The sequence below is a fragment of the Lycium barbarum genome, chromosome 1 (assembly GCF_019175385.1).
Source record: "Lycium barbarum isolate Lr01 chromosome 1, ASM1917538v2, whole genome shotgun sequence".
Taxonomy (NCBI): Eukaryota; Viridiplantae; Streptophyta; class Magnoliopsida; order Solanales; family Solanaceae; genus Lycium; species Lycium barbarum.
This window is the reverse complement of record NC_083337.1, coordinates 14,459,519-14,477,955: the sequence shown is the minus strand read 5'-3', so window position 1 is coordinate 14,477,955 and position 18,437 is coordinate 14,459,519. Positions and strand designations below refer to the sequence as shown.

Here is an 18,437-nt window from a genome sequence, read left to right as displayed (position 1 = left end):
TTTCAACCACGTGTTCGCCTCTTGATCCATTTAGTACTACCAGAAACGCAGTAACATGCATGACCAGAGAGATGTTTACTGGGATAATAAATCAAATACAAAAACAAAAGCTTATTACTACTTGATAAATAAACACAAACTTCCATAGATTTACGGAAGAATTTTCCACATCTAATGCTAATGACACTGTCCAAAAATTCAGGACGAAAAATGGAATCTGAGATTTGCGAAGTACAACAAATTAACTACATAGGTTTGGTATGCATGCCCCCCCATCCGGATTCTGATATTGTTCCTTCCATATTTTTCCAGTAACACGTAACTTAAGCTCTTTTCTGTCGCCTCCTGAGAAGAAAAGTGCCATGTTACGTTGTATAATAAGCCCGTCATGGCTATCTCTAACTTTCCGGTGACTATCTCTTATGCTCCGGGGGGTACCCTCCCAGATAAGTTTCCTGCCATTGCCACCAACTTCGAGACTGTAGTTGTAGTTTCGAGCATCAGTCTCATCTCCCATAAACCGAAGAAATGCCATCTAAACAGGACCCACGCCGAGTTGAAAGGCTTCAAAATGGAGACAGAAATGCGGACTGAAACAATTAAAAACCTGGAAAAGAGGTAAAGACATGAAAAACCATTTAAAACCTGAAAAAATGTAAAGATTGACTGATGCCCTCAAATTGTTTTTCCTCCATCAAGAGGAAAAGTATTTATTCCAGCATTTTTGTCAGTTTAAAACAACCAAACATCAAAAAATGATTTCACCGTGGAAAACATTTTCTGTCAAATCAAAGAGAGCCATTTATTACACAGCAAAATGGTAGATGCCTATTATAAGTATCGGAAACCTTCCCAATTTTGAGCCTTAATCAAATATCAGATGCACTGTTCTCGAAGAACATGTTAAAAGCATACACAAGGCAAAGGTTCTTTTTCGGCAGATTACATCGATAGCCTCTTAAACTTGCTAGTAAATTTCATTTAGAGAACTATGGCATGTTCCAATTGAGCACCTGAACATATGATAGCATTCCTATTAGACAATTTCGACTCAAAATTTTGAAAAAACTTTTGTGTTGGTTCACAAGCGTACATTATATAGATAGGTAACCACTTAAAATATGTCATCTCTACTAATAATACGTAGTAACCTCAATAAGCCATAAAACCCTCATACATGTTCCAATTGACACTGATGTCTATTATTAAAGAAATAGACATATTTTATGTGATTAACTCATTTACGTAATGGACGCTTGTGAACATGCACAAAAACTTTTACAAAATATGAGTCTGAAGTGTCTAATAGGATCACTTTATCATGTGTTCAGGTGCTCAATTAGAACATACCATAGTTCGAGTGTCTAAAAAAAAATTATTGGCTAGTTTAAGAAGTTGTCGATGTATTCAGCCTTATTTTTAATTGAAAACATAACAACTGATGCAACTTACCGTTAACATCCACGTCGCATTTTCCACTTCTCGAGGATTTGACTTGACATACCGATGGTTAAAAGTGCAAACTGAATGCATGTCTACCTTGTGATCATCCCTCAAATGAGCAACCAAGTAAGGAATATCACCCACAATTGAGCACTCTGAACCAGCATACGGGCAGTTGTAGGGTCTAAAATTACACATTGCCTCATGTTTCAGCTTACTGTAATAAGGAAATATCTCGGGACACCCAAGAGAGCTATATTTGCAAGGGAGCTCGAGTGATTCAGCCACTTTTTCCAGTGCTAAACATCTAATATCACCAAGCTCCTGTCTACACGTCGGACATCGATTGTGTACCCTTTCTTTACATGTCGAGCTGATGGTGTGCCCATGGTGACACTGTAAAAATAACATAGGAAAACGGCATATTAAGTATCCATTTTCGCAATGAATAAAGATTCAGTAAATTTGGAAAAATATTTGGAGATTATTTCAAACAAGTGCTCGTTTACGCTGGAAAAAAACAACATACAGAAAAAGTTTAACATTAAAGAATCTATGAAATCTCTCCAGCTTTGTGGGGGCAACCGTTTCACTATTTGAATCTTTATTCTCATATAATGAGGAAGATTAAGGAGTTGATCGAAATTTCAGCCTTCCATCTCATAATTAAAGGTTCATGATTCAAGGACAACATATGAAAAAAGAAATGCCGATCTCATTAGAGATGCTATTAGAATGAATCTCCTCAGTGCTTCAGCCTATACTTTCCTCCAAAATGACATTTATACACAGGACGGAATTGGTATTTCACAGTAAAACTTCCTCATGAATGAAAATATGAAATAGGGCAGCCCGGTGCACTAAGCTCCCGTCATGAGCGGGATCCGCCACAAGGGTCCATTGTACGCAGCCTCAAGAGGCTGTTTCAACGGCATAAATGAAAATAATGTATGATTTCAAAACCCGAACATCAACAACTTAAAACTCAAAGACGACTATTTCTGATATTTGAGAATACAAGAGTTACCATTTGCCACTAAAGTCAGATCTTGACATAGTGAGAACTAGGAATAAACAGAACACCTGCACAAGTGTTTTAAGAGTATTCAAAAAAGAGAGCAACATGGGAAACGTAAATAAAGAAAAATAAGTTTTAGAAACTACTAGAGGCCCCAAAAACAGGATTTACACATTTAATTATCCCAGCTAAGGAAGTCCCAAGGTGATGGCTTTCTTTTTCCTTCTCATAAGGTGATGGCTAAGTGGCCGAGAATAGGGGAAAAATCTAGGAATCTTATAGCCAGTTTGGCCAAGCTTCTCCATGGCCAAAAATGCTTCTTTCCAAAAAAAATTACTCCATCTATTTCAATTTATGTGAACCTATTCTCTTATTAGTCTATGCAAAAAAATAATGACTTCTTTCTATATTTGGAAAAGATTTATCTTTATGTAATGATTTATAGCTACACAAAATATGTGACTCATTTAACACCACAAGTTTAAAAGTTTTCTCTTCTTTCTTAAACTCCGTGTCCAGTCAAATGGGTTCACATAAATTGAAACAGAGGAAGTATTTTTTTTCTTTTTTAAAGTTGAGGTGTTTAGCCAAGTTTTTAGAAGTAAAAAGTTTTGTTGACTAGAAACTAGAAACATAAGCTACAAACTACGGCTCAAAAGTACTTTTCAAATCGATTAGCCAAGCGCACACTGTTTCTCAGCAAAAATACTTTTAAAAAGAACACTTTTGAAAAAGTCACTTTTCGAGATGAGTTGAATTTAAAAGTTTGACCAAACAGACTATTAGTTGAGGTACAAGCCAACTAGACAGGCCACCACAATTATTAAATAATTAAAACAAAAAATAAAGCATAGAAATAGTTTAGAGGCCTGACCACCAATGATATTATTACAGCAGAGGCTGAAAACCGAGAAAACAAAATCAGCAGTATGACTCCAAATCAAAAAATTAACGATTGTCCATCATACCCCTCTAATCAAACCAAGAAAGCGTAAGGCTAACAAATTAGTGGAACATCTTGTACACATTAAAAGAAAAAAAAAAGTACCCGATTTAAGTTGGGCCTTATTAGACCGACTCAATTAGTCCAGTGGTGTTACACCTCGGAAAAATCTTCCGTTGGTACAAAAGTGAATGAACTAGTGATGAGTACGAGTGTATGACGTTCCATGAGTAAGAAATGACGTTCGACGACCTTAGGCGAGATTTCAAATGCATCCGATGCAAGACGAGAAAGTTGGCTAAGATAAGGCAAGGTATGAGATGAGCAAGGTAGGCAAATGGATGTGGATGATTAGAATGAAGAGTCAAGAAATGTGAAAAGTTGCAGGTTTGCAATCTGGCCAGTCGGTCGTAAAGTGAAATACGGACCGTAAAATGGTTTACGGTCCGTAAACTGGCCTGTCGTATTTTGGCATTTGAGACTTCAACTTTCTGCCAGATGATCAATGGTTAAATACGACCAGGAATACAGACCGGAAAGTGATTTACGGCCCGTAAACCATGGTCGTAAATCACCATGTTGCAACCTGAGTTTCTGATTCTGTTATGGTTAAACACAACCACGAAGGAAGGTCCGTAAACTGGAATACGGGCCGTAAACCAAGTTTACGACCACTGTGCACTTCAATTCAGATTTTTAAGTCATTAAATAAGGGGACCAAGACTTATTTCATTTCACTTCTACATCACACCCCTTCTCTCTAAAACATCTCTCTACATTTATTATACAAGGTTTCAAGGATTATTAGTCATCAACAACATTAATCAAGTGAATCAAGTGTAAGAAAAACCCATTAAAGATCATCCAAGTCAAGAAATCCAAATGGAGGGAAACTAGGGTTTTTTCTCAAGTGGAGTATTATCAACTAAGGCTCGTTCCTACAACATCTAAGGTAAGATTCATGATATTTATACGTTGTTTAAGATATTGGAGAGTTGAAATACATGGATCGTAGAAAAATATGGTAAAATGGGTCATGAATGTTGAATAGTACCATTTAGAGAATTAGTTGGAATCGAATCATGATTGTTGTTATATTGTGACATGAATGGGTTATAAATGACGTTGAAAGACCATGAAATAGATATTGTATGTGAATGGACGAAATCATGTGTTATAGCCCTAGATATGGGCAAATGAAAGTAAATTGAGAAATGTGGATAATGTGAATGACTAATGGCCATTGTTATGATATTGTGAATGTATTTTTGACGTTTGGGAGTTGAATTACGATATGGAGAAATGTTGTATAAATAAAGGAGATGATGTCCGATTTTCCCTAGCTTTAGCCATTTATGCTAGTTGTCAATTCTAACGATAGTATGACCTTAATGAAAGTAGAAACGTGAGCATCAGAGGAGTACGTGCAAGTGTAGAATAGTTCAACGAAAAGGTATGTAAGGCTAACCCTTCTTTCATAAGGTATGGTTCTTTGGCCAATCATTTATCCTTCTATGAGCTCATGATGTGCTCCATATGATTCTATTCTCAAAAGCTACTGAGCCTGCGATCCTTGATGTGTACTACGTTCCTCACACAACGAGTAAACCTATAATCCAGACGTAACGATAATAATGATGATGATAGTAATGATGACGATAATGATGATGATAGAAATGATGATGATAATAATAATGATGCTAAAGGTGCCTATGGGCTATTATACTTATGTGTGCCTATGAAGGGCTATAATGAAACCCCGAGCTTATAACGCCGGGTAGAATATATGTATATGTATGTATATGATTACGTAACGCGCGCGCACATTTGCAGATGGTACGGATAACCCTGATGCCTTGGTAGGGCCAGGTAGATATAACCTTGAGCCTTGGTTGGCCAATTATGTATGAAACACCGAACCTTCATGGTCGGGCATGCTATGTATATCTGTATATATGTGTATATGAGATGTAAATGATTATGAGGGTAATTAAGTACGGATATGGATGTATGTATGCGGATACGCAATAGAAACGGAATGTCTCTATGGAAAGCAAGTAAGTGCCATGATAATGATATTATTGTCTCCCCTCATATGCTACTTCACATGTTGTTCATTATGCTTCTATATCGATGTTGATCATGCTTTACATACTCAGTACATTCTTCGTACTGACGTCCTTTTGTTTGTGGACGCTGCGTCATGCCCGCAGGTGCACAGGGAGACAGACTCGATCCATAGCTGCTTATTCAGAGATTACATAGCAGAGCTCCATTTCCTTCGGAGCCATAGCTTTTGGGTACTTATTCTTTTGTGTATATAATTATGGGCATAGCGGGGTCTTGTCCCGCTCATGTGATATGTTATACTCTTCTTAGAGGCTCGTAGTCACGTGTATATGGTTAGATATGTCTGGCCTTGTTGGCCCGTGTTTTGTATATTATTTTATCGGCCACGTCGGCCCATGTACATTTGATGTGGCATAGATGCCTATGATGATATATAAGAAATGTTGTCACCCAAATGGGACTAGTATGATTGATGACTAGAATGCATGATTTGATTTATGGCTCACCTAGACGTTATGTGAAAGTATGTTAAAGGGGTGCCCAGGTGGGGTAGCGTCGGGTGCTCATCGCGGCCCTAGTCGGGTCGTGACAAGTAGTTAGAAGCTGTTTAGGACTCCTATATCTATTAGTTGGTAGTTGAGTTTATGTTGAACTCTACTCATTATTTGTACTCTACATATTGATGTACCAGTGCATGTAAATCAATGAATAATACCAAGCTATTATATTCTCCAAAGCGCAGCTTAATATGGTATCAGATGTCGCTTCTGATTCTTCCGCTACTTTATCCCTCCCGTCTAATGTTGCCTCTCAAACAACCCCTGTCATGTCTTCTTCCTCATCCTTTTCCTCTAATCCTTTAAACTATGCTCACCACTTTATCTCCATTAAGCTCACTTCTCGAAATTATTTATTTTGGAAGACACACTTGTTGCCATTCCTACGAGGTCAAAATCTTCATGGCTTTATTGATGGATCCAAGCCATGTCCGCCGGCTACTATATCTGTTGAAGGTTCAACTAAAACGCAACCTAATCCTGAATTTGCTACTTGCATTCAACAAGATCAAATTGTCATGAGTCTGCTCATATTCTCTCTCTCAGAAGAAACCATACCCATAGTTATCGGCTTAAATAGCTCTAAGGAAATTTGGGATGCCTTAGAGGCTGCTCTCTCTTCTCCTTCCAACACCAGGGTTCTTAACCTTCATATGCAGTTGCAAAATCTCAAACAAGATGACCTCGCCGTCTCTCAATTTCTCCAAAAAGCAAAACTATTATCGGACGAGTTAGCAGTCGCGGCAAGAACATTGAATGCCTCCGATTTTAATGTCTATGTGTTTAAAGGATAGCGCCCTGATTTCAAGGATATTGTTACTGCTTTATCAGCAAGACCCGAGCGGGTTTCATACTCAGAGCTCCACAGCTTGTTGCTGAATCATGAGTTCATCCATGGCTCTTCCATATCTTATCTTTCCATTGTTCCAGGTGACAACTCTAATGCACCATCGGCAAATGTTGCTCAGCGTGTCTTCTCCACTGATAAATAGAGTTCTGGACAAAGCAATAATACCTTTCACCGTGGTCGCGGCAGATCGTATAGGGGACGAGGGGGACGAGGTAGTCGTAATCAATACCCACACAACAATTATGGACCTAACTATCCTTCTCAGCCTTAGAATGCAAATAACGATGGACGTGCGAGATGCCAAATTTGTAATGGTACTAATCATCTCGCCGCTACTTTCTTTCAGCGCTATAATCACACCATCAACCCATCTGCAGATCTCACTCATCAGGCACCAAGTCCATTGACTCAGAATTGGTTCCCCGACACAGGTGCCACCTATCATGTTGTACCAGATCTCTCAAGCTTCACTCATGCTGAGGAATACAAAGGCTCGGATAAATTACACGTTGGTAATGGACAAGGTTTGCCAATTCAACACACTAGTAGTGCCTCTTTCTCGACTCCCTATCATCGTAAATTTTTTCTCAATAACATTCTTCATGTCCCCTCTATAACTAAATCGCTTCATTCTGTTCAAATTTTGTTACTGATAACAATGCTTTCTTTGAATTTCACCCTCGTCATTTTCTTGTCAAGGATCGGGATTCCAAGATTCCACTTCTTTCAGGTCGAAGTTGACATAGCCTCTACTCCATGTCTATCAAACAGCAATCTTCAAGCTCTCTTTCGGCCTTCTCTGCTGTCAAAGTTTCTGCATCTTGTTGGCATCTTTGGTTGGGTCACTCGCATCAGAAAGTTCTCAGTCAAGTGATGTCTACACACAAGCTTTCTAATTCTAGCTTTAGATTAAATAATTTATGTACTGCTTGCCAACTTGGAAAGTCCCATAAGTTGTCTCTTCCACTTCACATTAATAAGAGTACTTCTTTCTTACAACTTATTTTTGCAGATGTTTGGGGCCCTTCTCCTTTTTTATCTTCTCAAGGCTATCGTTTTCGTCTAGTTTTTATTGATGATTTTTCTGGTTATACATGTTGTTATCCACTTTTCCAAAAATCTGATGTCTTATAAACTTTTTCTCAATTCCAAGTTTTTGTTGAACGACAATTCAACACAAAAGTTAAGTCACTTCAAATCGATTAGGGTGGTGAATTTCGCCCTTTGTTGACTCTTTGTGCGAAACTAGGCATAGCTCATCGACTTTCTTGTCCTCACACTCATGAGCAACAAGGAAAGATGGAACGCAAAAATCGGCATATCGTTGAAACTGGTTTAAGTCTTATGGCACATAGTTCTACTCCCTCGAAATATTGGCACTTTGCCTTTGATACTGCTGTCTACTAAATTAATCGTCTTCCCATTCCAACTAACAATGGAAAATCACTGTTTGAGGTTATCTTTAACATTGTGCTAGATTACAACTTTCTCAAAGTTTTTGGGTGTCTTTGTTTTTCGTATTTACGTCCCTACAACCGCCATAAGATTAATTTTCGAAGCCAACTGTGTGTTTTCTTAGGTTATAGTCCGATGCACCATGGTTACAGATGTCTTGATACATGTTCTAGCAGGCTCTACATTGCCAGGCATGTTCGATTCGATGAATCCCGATTTCCGTTTGCAACCACGTCCATTCTTGGACCTCCACCTGCAATCCATATGTCAACTTGGGCATCCTCCCCTATTACTCTACCACACTTATCTTCCTACCAGTCCCACGCCATTTTACCTACTTCGTATCCCGGCAGTTTCCAAGCAACTATAGACTCCGAACCGTCGCCTCCTCACTATCCTCCTTTGTCGAGTCCAACCTCTCGCCCAGTTAATCCTCCCCATACTTCTCCCATAACCTGCTCCATTCCCCCTACTCCAGTCCATATGGACCCTCCCCCACAGCCTTCCATTTGGTTCAACACCGCGAGTCCAGTAGTTCCATTAATTCTAATAATCCAGCCGAACGAAACGCATCCAATGCAGCTACGTCCAGCTTCAAAACGAAATCCTACGTCTCACCTTGTGTCCAAATCTGCCCCAGTTCTCGATATCCCTCCATCAATTGAGCCTACAAGCTTCACCGAGGCCTCCAAATTTCAAGAATGGCGCACCGCTATGTCAGATGAGATGACAGCCTTGCTCAAAAATCAAACATGGTCGTTGGTTCCCTTTAATTCCTCAATGAACATTTTAGGATGCAAATGGGTCTTTCGCATAAAACGGAAATCTATTGGAGCCATTGAGTGCTACAAAGCTCAGTTAGTTCCCAAGGGATTTCATCAGGTTGAGGGCCAGGATTATCATGAAACATTCAATCCGATTGTAAAACCGACCACCATCCGAATAATCTTATCTCTTGCGGTAACATATAGCTGGCCACTGCGTCAATTGGACGTTCAAAATGCCTTTCTACATGGTGAGATACACGAAGATGTCTATATGGCTCAACCCCCAGGATTTTCTCATTCTCAGTTCCCTACTCATGTATGCAAGCTTCACAAATCTCTTTATGGCCTTAAGCAAGCTCCACGAGCATGGTACAACAAGCTTCATCAATTTCTCATTATTGCTGGCTTCACCACCTCAAAAATGGATGCTTCTTTATTCATCTATTCTCATGCCAATATTGTTGCCTATCTCTTGGTGTATGTTGACGACATTGTTCTTACAGGGAATAATACTTCCTTTCTTAATTCATTTGTTCAAGTACTTGGCAGCACCTTCTCAATCCGAGACCTCGGACCGTTGCATTACTTCCTTGGTATTCGGGTGTACCATAGCAGTGCCAGTCTCTCACTGTCTCAATCTCAATATATTCAATGCTTACTCTCCAAAGCTGGTATGAGTCACTGTAAACCTCTAAGCACCCCCATGGCAACCACTGTGAAGCTTCATAAGGTTGACAGCTCTCCGTTTGATGATCCAACCCTCTACAGGCAGATAGTTGAAGCATTTCAGTACCTCACCCTCACGCAACCGGATATATCATTTGTGATGAACAAAGTGTGCCAATATATGCACAATCCATCAGTGAATCAATGGGCTGCCGTAAAGCGAATCCTTCGCTACCTTCAGCACACTAAATCCATGGTATTTTCCATTTCAAAAGCTTCTAACATTGGTTTACAGGCGTTCACAGCTTCTGACTGGGCTGGCAGCATAGATGATTGAAAATCCACCGGTGGATATGCGATATACTTTGGCCCAAATTTAATTTCCTGGTCTTCGCGCAAACAACGAACAGTGGCGCACTCATTTACTGAGTCTGAATACAAAGCCTTAGCAGATGCTGCTGCTGAGCTCACATGGACTCAATCATTAATGATCGAGCTTGGACTTCAGCTACCTCGTGCTCCCACTCTCTGGTGTGATAACATTGGTGCTGCCTACCTTTCCATTAATCCTATTTTTCACTCTCGTACCAAACATGTCGAGATCGATCTTCACTTTGTGCGAGACAAGGTAGCCAGACGTGACCTCATCATCTAATTTCTCTCGTCTAAGGACTAGGTCGTTGATATACTTACGAAGCCACTATCCGCTGCACGATTTTAGTTCTTACGAGACAAACTCAAGGTGATCGACCCACCTTCAGTTTGCAAGAAGGGTATTAGACCGACTCAATTAATCCAGTAGTTAAAAGTTGTTTAGGACTCCTATAGCTATTAGTTGGTAGTTGAGTTTATGCTAAACACTACTCATTATTTGTACTCTATATATTGATGTACCAGTACATGTAAATCACTGAATAAAACCAAGCTATTATATTCTCCAAAGCGCAGCTTAATACTGCAAAATAAGCCCAATGTCTATTAAGGGTCGTTTGGTTTGTGGACTAAGTTATCGCAAGATTATTGTTGTGGATTATAATCCTTGGACTAATTTATCCCAGGTCAAGATTGCCATTGCTGACAAATTCGTGGATCATGCTGTAGACATAAAAAAAGATTACCCGATTTAAGTATGTCCTCTACAAGACAAAACCCATGTCTATTAGGGTTTCTTGAAGGTTAATCTACCTTAAACCCTAACTCACGCTTATATCACGGGGCACATATTTCCTTGCAAAGGCATCTCGAATATCTCATAAATTCTTGATATTCACAAAGAGATCAAGACATTAAATATTGTTTTCCCTAAAGCCGAAGTGATCAAGAGGCCGACGTTCTTGGAAATTAAATACATCACAAGGAGGCCTAAATCATCCTACGTTTGAGAAATACGCTACAATTGTCCTTTGAATTACAAAGAAAAATTAGAAGAGAAGAACACAAAAATTTAAGATTATAGAATCTATGAAATATTCTCATGCTTTGTGCATTTGTATTTTGTTGTCTCTTTTCCTTTCCTAAATTCCTGCTTCAGTTACATTTCTTTTGAGCCGAGGATCTATCGGAAATAGCCTATCTATCCCCAAAAAGGTTGAGGTAAGATCTGCAAAACCCACTTGTGAGTTGTGGGACCACACTGGGTTTGTTGTTGTATTCTCATATAATGAGGAAGATAAAGGAGTTGATCGAAAATTTCAGCCTTCCATCTCATAATTAAAGGTTCATGATTCAAGGACAACATGTGAAAAAAGAAATGCAGATCTTATTAGAGATGCTATTAGAATGAATCTCCTCAGTGCTTCAGCCTATGCGTTCCTCCAAAATGACATTTATACACAGGACGGAAATGGTATTCCACAGCATAAATTCTTTATGAACGAAAATAAGAAAAAGGATAGCCAAGTGCACTAAGCTCCCGTTATGCGCGGGTCCCGGAAAGGGCCGGACCACAAGGGTCTGTTGTACGCAGTGTCATGAGGCTGTTTCAACGGCATGAATGAAAATAATGTATGATTTCAGAACCCGAACATCAACAACTTAAAACTCAAAGCCAACTATTCCTGATATTTGAGAATACAAGAGTTGCCATTTGCCACTAAAATCGATCTTGACATAGTAAGAACTAGGAATAAACAGAACACTCAAGTGTTTAGAGTATTCAAAAAAAAGAGCAAGATGGGAAATGTAAAGAAAGAAAAATAAGTTTCTAAAACTACTATAGGCTCCAAAAACAGGATTTACACATTTAATTATCCCAGCTAAGAAAGTCCCAAGGAGATGGCTTTCTTTTTCCTTCTCATAAGGTGATGGCTAAGTGGCCGAGAATAGGAGAAAAATCTAGGGATCTTATAGCCAGTTTGGCCAAGCTTCTCCATGGCCAAAAATGCTTCTTTTTAAAAAATATTATTCCCTCCATCTCAAAAAAACTATCTTCCTTTTCTTTTTAGTTTGTCTCAAAAAATTGACATTTTTCTATATTTAGAAACAATTTAACTTTATAAGATGATTTACATCCACACAAATATCTAAGGCCTTTTGAATCACACATTTCAAAAGTCTTTCTTTATTTCTTAAACCCTGTGCCAAGTCAAACTAAGACAATCTTTTTGAGATGGAGGGGGTACTATTTTTTCAAAGTTGAGGTGTTTGGCCAAACTTTTAGAAGTAAAAAGTGTTTTTGAGTACAAACTAGAAACATAAGCTATTTTTGAAAAGCTGAAAAAAGTAGCTTCTCCCCAAAAGTACTTTTTTGAATAGCAGTTATGAGAATATACATTTAGAAGCACTTTATAAAAATTTGACCAAACACTAAGTGCGGCTTAAAAGTACTTTTCAAATCGATAAGCCAAGCACACCCTGTTTCTCATCAAAAATACTTTTAAAAAGAACACTTCTGAAAAAAAATCACTTTTCAAAATAAATTAATTTTAAAAGTCTGACCAAACAGGCTATTAGTTGAGATACAAGCCAACTAGACAGGACACCACCATTATTAAATAATTAAAACAAAAAGTAAAGCATAGAAATAGTTTAGAGGCCTGACCACCAATGATATTATTATAGCAGAGGCTGAAAATCGAGAAAACAAAATGAGCAGTATGACTCCATCGACACACAAATCAAAAAATTGGCGATTGTCCATCGTACCCCTCTAATCAAACCAAGAAAGCGTAAGGCTAACAAATTCGTGGAACATCTTGTACAAATAAAAAAAAAAAAATTACTCGATTTAAGTTGGGCCTCTACAAGACAAGCCCAATGTCTATTAAGGGTCGTTTGGTTTGTGGACTAAGTTATTGCAGGATTATTGTTGTGGACTATAATCCTTGGACTAATTTATCCCAGGTCAAGATTCCCACGGCTAATAAATTCATGGACCATGCTGTAGACATAAAAAAGATTACCCGATTTAAGTTTGTCCTCTACAAGAAAAAACCTATGTCTATTAGGGTTTCTTGAAGGCTAATCTACCTTAAACCCTAACTCACACTTATATCACAGGGCACATATTTCCTTGCAAAGGCATCTCGAATATCTCATAAATTCTTGATATTCACAAAGAGATCAAGACATTAAATATTATTTTCCCTAAAGCCGAAGCGATCAAGAGGCCGATGTTCTTCGAAATTAAATACATCACAAGGAGGCCTAAATCATCCTACGTTCGAGAAATACTCTACAAATGGCCTTTGAATTACAGACAAAATTTAGAAGAGAAGCACACAAAATCTTGACAAATAAAATCATTTCTTTTTATTTATTTTGTGATTGCAGTTTATTTTCCATACTTAAGAAAATTTATTGCAAACACACGTAAGGCATAAAAAGCTCCAAAAAATGAAACTAAGTGGGAGTTTGGAGGAAAAAGTATACAAAAACATACCTAGTGAAATCTCACACAGTGGGGTTTGGGGAGGGTAGAGTATACGCGGACCTTACTCTTACCCTAGGAGGTAGAGAGGCTATTTTCGGTAGACCCTTGGCACAAGAACAAGCAATGCAAAGCAGTATAAAAAGCTATGACAAAATACTATAGAAAGCATAATAAAGCTGACTAGAAAAAAAAAAAAAAAAAAAAAGCGGTAACTACTACAAAATAAGACGATAATCGAAGTACAAGAAACAATAAATAATTAACAGAAATCGAAAGACAAGGAACTACAAGAATAATACTACGACTAACTAGTGTGAAGGATAAGTAAGACAACACTCAACTACTTACTAACCTTGCACCCTAATTTGTGTCCTCCATAACCTGTTATCTAAGGTCATGCCATCGGTAAGCTGGACGTGTGTCATGTACTGTCTAATCACCTCTCCCCAATACTTCTTCGGACAACCTCTGCCTCTCCTGAAATCGTCCATGACCAACTTCTCATACCTCCGCACTAGGGCATTCATGCATCTCTTGCACATGCCCGAACCATCTCAGTCTCGCTTGCCCTATCTTAACCGAAGTCACTCCCACCTTGACCCGGATATCTTCATTTCTAATCTTATCTCTCCTAGTATACCCACACATCCATCGTAGCATCCTCATTTCCGCAACAGTTTGGAGAAAAAGTATACGTAGTGTTTATTTTCAAGTTGAAAATGATATTTGAAAATTAGAGTTGTGTTTGCCTGTTTGGACATGAATACAAATTGAAGTTGTGTTTTGAATTTTTTGTGAGTTATTTTGCAGCAAAAATTGTGAAACCAACTTTTTGGAGTTTTTCGAATTCCGAAAAGTTCGGCAATTCAACTTGAATTCCGGAAAATTATAACAATTCTATGCCCAAACATTTTTTCCGAAATAATATTCCAGAAAAAAAGTGAAAATTATCCATGGCCAAACGGACACTAAACAACCATATTCAGTAATAAACTTTCCCCTAAATTCATACCACACCACCCCCACCCGCCCAAACATTCCCCTCTCCCCCAAAAAGAGGGAAAACAAAACTTTTACGAGTCATTAATCAGAAATCTGAATTTGGGGAGACAATAGCGCAAAACGGGTTTATACGCCAATCATATCACAAACCAAACAAAATATCAAATACTGCATTGTTTAACCAACTAACGGGTAAATAAATAAAGAAAATCAAAAGTGCAAAATGGAAGACATAATTAACCAAAATCAGGGGCGGATTTACTAAGGGCCGAGGGAGTGTCACGCCACCCGCAAGCTTCGGCGGGAACTATATGTATATATGTATTTATATGTATGAAATAGTACTAATAAGGAACTTGCCACCCGCAATAACAAATGATCCTGTAGTGCCGGTGGCAAAGAGCCAAAAGAACCACAGTGGCAATGCGGGTTTGAACCTGGCTGTCACCTGTTTTTTAATTTTTTATTTGCTGGATCAAATAAATAGCACACAGTCACTGTAACCTTCACAAATTTATGAGCCCATACACGGTAACCTCTACATACTTAGGAATCCATTATTATCTAGTATGACTATGATTGCATCTAAGTATGAAATATAAAATATATTCTAATTAAATGAGATTGGTGTAACTAACGAGTAATGGGTATGATTGATGTTGTTGTTAGTAACCTGCTTTTGTTACTTTTGTTTTTTTGGCTTAAGCTGTAAATTTGAATTAAAGATATTTATTTGAGTATCACTTACTAATTTCGTATGTTTGATTTGTAAAAAGCTCCTACGGTTTAGGACTTAGATTATGAGCAAGAGAAAAATTGATGATTTCAAACGTAAATAGAAACCAATTCATTTCAAAGACGCTTATGGTGGTAAAATAGTTGCCTCATTTGAACCACAATATGATATATTATCTATTTTATCATGTATTGTTCGTTATATTGCAAAGTAAAAGGAATAGAGTAATCAAAAGGATTATATGAGAGAAAAGAAAATGATTATTTAAAATTTTATATAGTTTGATTTCGCTAATTTTTCAAAATAACTAAATGTAAAAGATAAAATGAAAGTAATGATATTAAGGATTGCCAAAATGGGTAGAACTTGAGCTTTTTCTTATCAATATTAGTGAGTATTTTCTGGTTAAAATATTTGTTAAGTTAATTTAATCTAAGCCTAAAATAATATATGAGTCAATCATCTAATGATACACTTGATCAGAAAATGAAAAAAATGTGTAAGGAAGAGTAGCTGAATACTTGAGCTTTATTCTCTTTCTTTATCTTTTCTTTTCCTTAATGCTTCGTAACTTGTTTTAATTATTAATTATATTATTATTGTTGCTTATTTTTATTTATTAATTCTTGACTTATTGTCTCTTGTTAATTATTTAATATAAAAATTTAAATTAATACTATAATTTTCCTATTCCAAAAATTTCTCTTTCCAATCGTAACAAAAATCCTTGTTATGCCAAGTTGGAGTATATTTTTTCGTTTTCCCAATTTATTTCTAGTATAAATCGAAAAGATGAATAACCCGATCCTAAGCCCAAGATCAATAAACCGACCGAATGCTTATTCTATTTGGATTCAAAAAACTGTGGCACCTGGAACCTCAAAATTCTGGATCCGCCTCTGACCAAAATGGAACTTAAAAGAACAAACCTGATGAATTGGAGGGTACATGGAATTAGTACAAACAGGACATTCAAGAAGCTCATGTACACTCGTTGCTGGATTAATCGCAATGCCACTGTTATTATTTTTGTTAATATTATTATTGTTGTTGTGGGGTGGTTTTGAAGAAGATAACTGAGATTTTACTATATGTTGGGTGATCTCACGTATACCATCTAAAGATGATATACATTCAATGCTATTTGACTCCATTCATACAAACAAACAAAAAAATCAAGAACCAAAGAATGAAGAAAAAAATTGTGATGTATTTATGGGTGTATAAGGGAAATTATTTATGGGGGTTTATGTAGGAAATAGGATATAGAGATGGGAAGTATTCGTTTGATTTGAAAAAAAATGAAGAGAGAAGAAAGAAGAGATATGGTTTCGGGATGAAGGAACTCAATGTTTTTTTTTTTTTTTTCTTCTCTCTCTCTCTTTATATTTTCTTTTTGAAAAAAAAGTTATAGCCCCAAGGGGGCAGATTTTATTATAATTAAAAAGCCAAAGGGTCCAATGTAACAAAAAGCAAAACAAAAGTGCAGAAGTGCAAAAAGTAAACAATTTACAAAATCACTCGCATAGTCTTTTTATATTTTGGCTTTTGAAATGTGTCATTTTTATAATCCCTTCGTTCACTTTTACTTCTCTATTATCCTAAATAGGCGTTTGGCCATGAATACTAAATATTCTTCACTTTATTTAGAATTTTAAAGTTAGAGGTAAGGTCAACGTACATTTTATCCTCCCCAAGACCTCACTTGTGGGATTACACTGGATATGTTATTGTTGTATTTAAAATTTTAAAGTTGGAGTTGTGTTTGGTTGTAGTTTTTGCAAAGAATATTTGATTGGTTGAATATATTGAAAATGAAAAAAAAAAAAAGTGAAAACAAGGTTTTAGGTGTTTTTCAAATTCCAAATACAACTTGAAGTTGTATTTGAAATTTTTATGGCCAAAAGTTGATTTCCAAAAAATGTGAAATAATTTTCCGGAAAAAGGTGAAAAATTCTCATGGCCAAACATGTCTTAAAAATAAATTTTCACTTTTACTTATTCACTTTAGCATATCAAGGAAAGACAAACTTTAAAAAAAAAATTACTCATTTTCAAATCATTTTTCAAGTTCAATGAAACTATACATCAATTAATATAGATATTATAGTAAAATACATACTTCATTTTTTAATTCTTATGGGACGTGCAAAGTCAAAGGTGGAGAAGTAAAAGTGAACGGAGGGAGTATTTATATATTCTTGACCCTTTGACCCACTTTTTCTTTTAATGTGTCCCAAATACACTCCTTTCCATCTGAAATTCTATGATATTTAAAAAACAATTAAGAAGAATTATATTTTTTTTATATTTAGTACTAATTTAATTTTAAAATACTCGTTTTATCCTTAATGAGATGATTTACATCCACATGAATATCTATGGTCTACTTTAGATCACAAGTTTCAAAAGTCTTTCCGTATCTTTAAATTCTATAGCCAGTCAAATACCATCACTTTCTCAAATTCCGTGTGAGTCAGACACCATCACATAAATTCGGACGGGAGTAACATCTTTTTGATTTTAGAAACTATTAAATTTTTTCCGGGGATAAATATTTGATTTAATTAATTTTACTATGCTTATGTTATCCTCAATGATATGATCTTATTCAGATCAACTTAATTTAAAAATTAGTTTGTTACAAGGAGAAAGAAAATGAAAAAACACTTGAAACTCTCGCCACTCCTCCCATACTTTTAACACTTTGCATATATAATTTGAATTTTTTTTTGTTTTGCACCGGGTGTTCGATATTCGCATTGGAGCCTTAATTAATTCGAATTTGCGTCGCATAAGGCCCCATCCAAGAGGGAAGCGCTCTAACAGGAATTTTCTCCATACCTAGGGCTCCAATTCGAGACCTCTAGCTAAGGTTTAGAGATCCTATCCATCCCACCAAAATTGTTGTTTATTATTTGGCTATATGTAAAATATCTCTAATTAATTTTAAAATTTTGTATCCGGTCAAAGAAATTTATATAAAATGGGACTAACGGGGTACTTTTTATTTTTTGTTGGTAAAATTGGCAAGACCTTAGGATTTGATTATGTTTTCT

At 36.7% G+C, this 18,437-nt stretch overlaps 1 pseudogene; it reads right to left on the bottom strand.

The window, feature by feature from the left end:
• Positions 1–241: 241 nt before the first annotated feature.
• Positions 242–17,232, bottom strand: LOC132632285 (E3 ubiquitin-protein ligase SINAT3-like; annotated as a pseudogene).
• Positions 17,233–18,437: the final 1,205 nt, after the last annotated feature.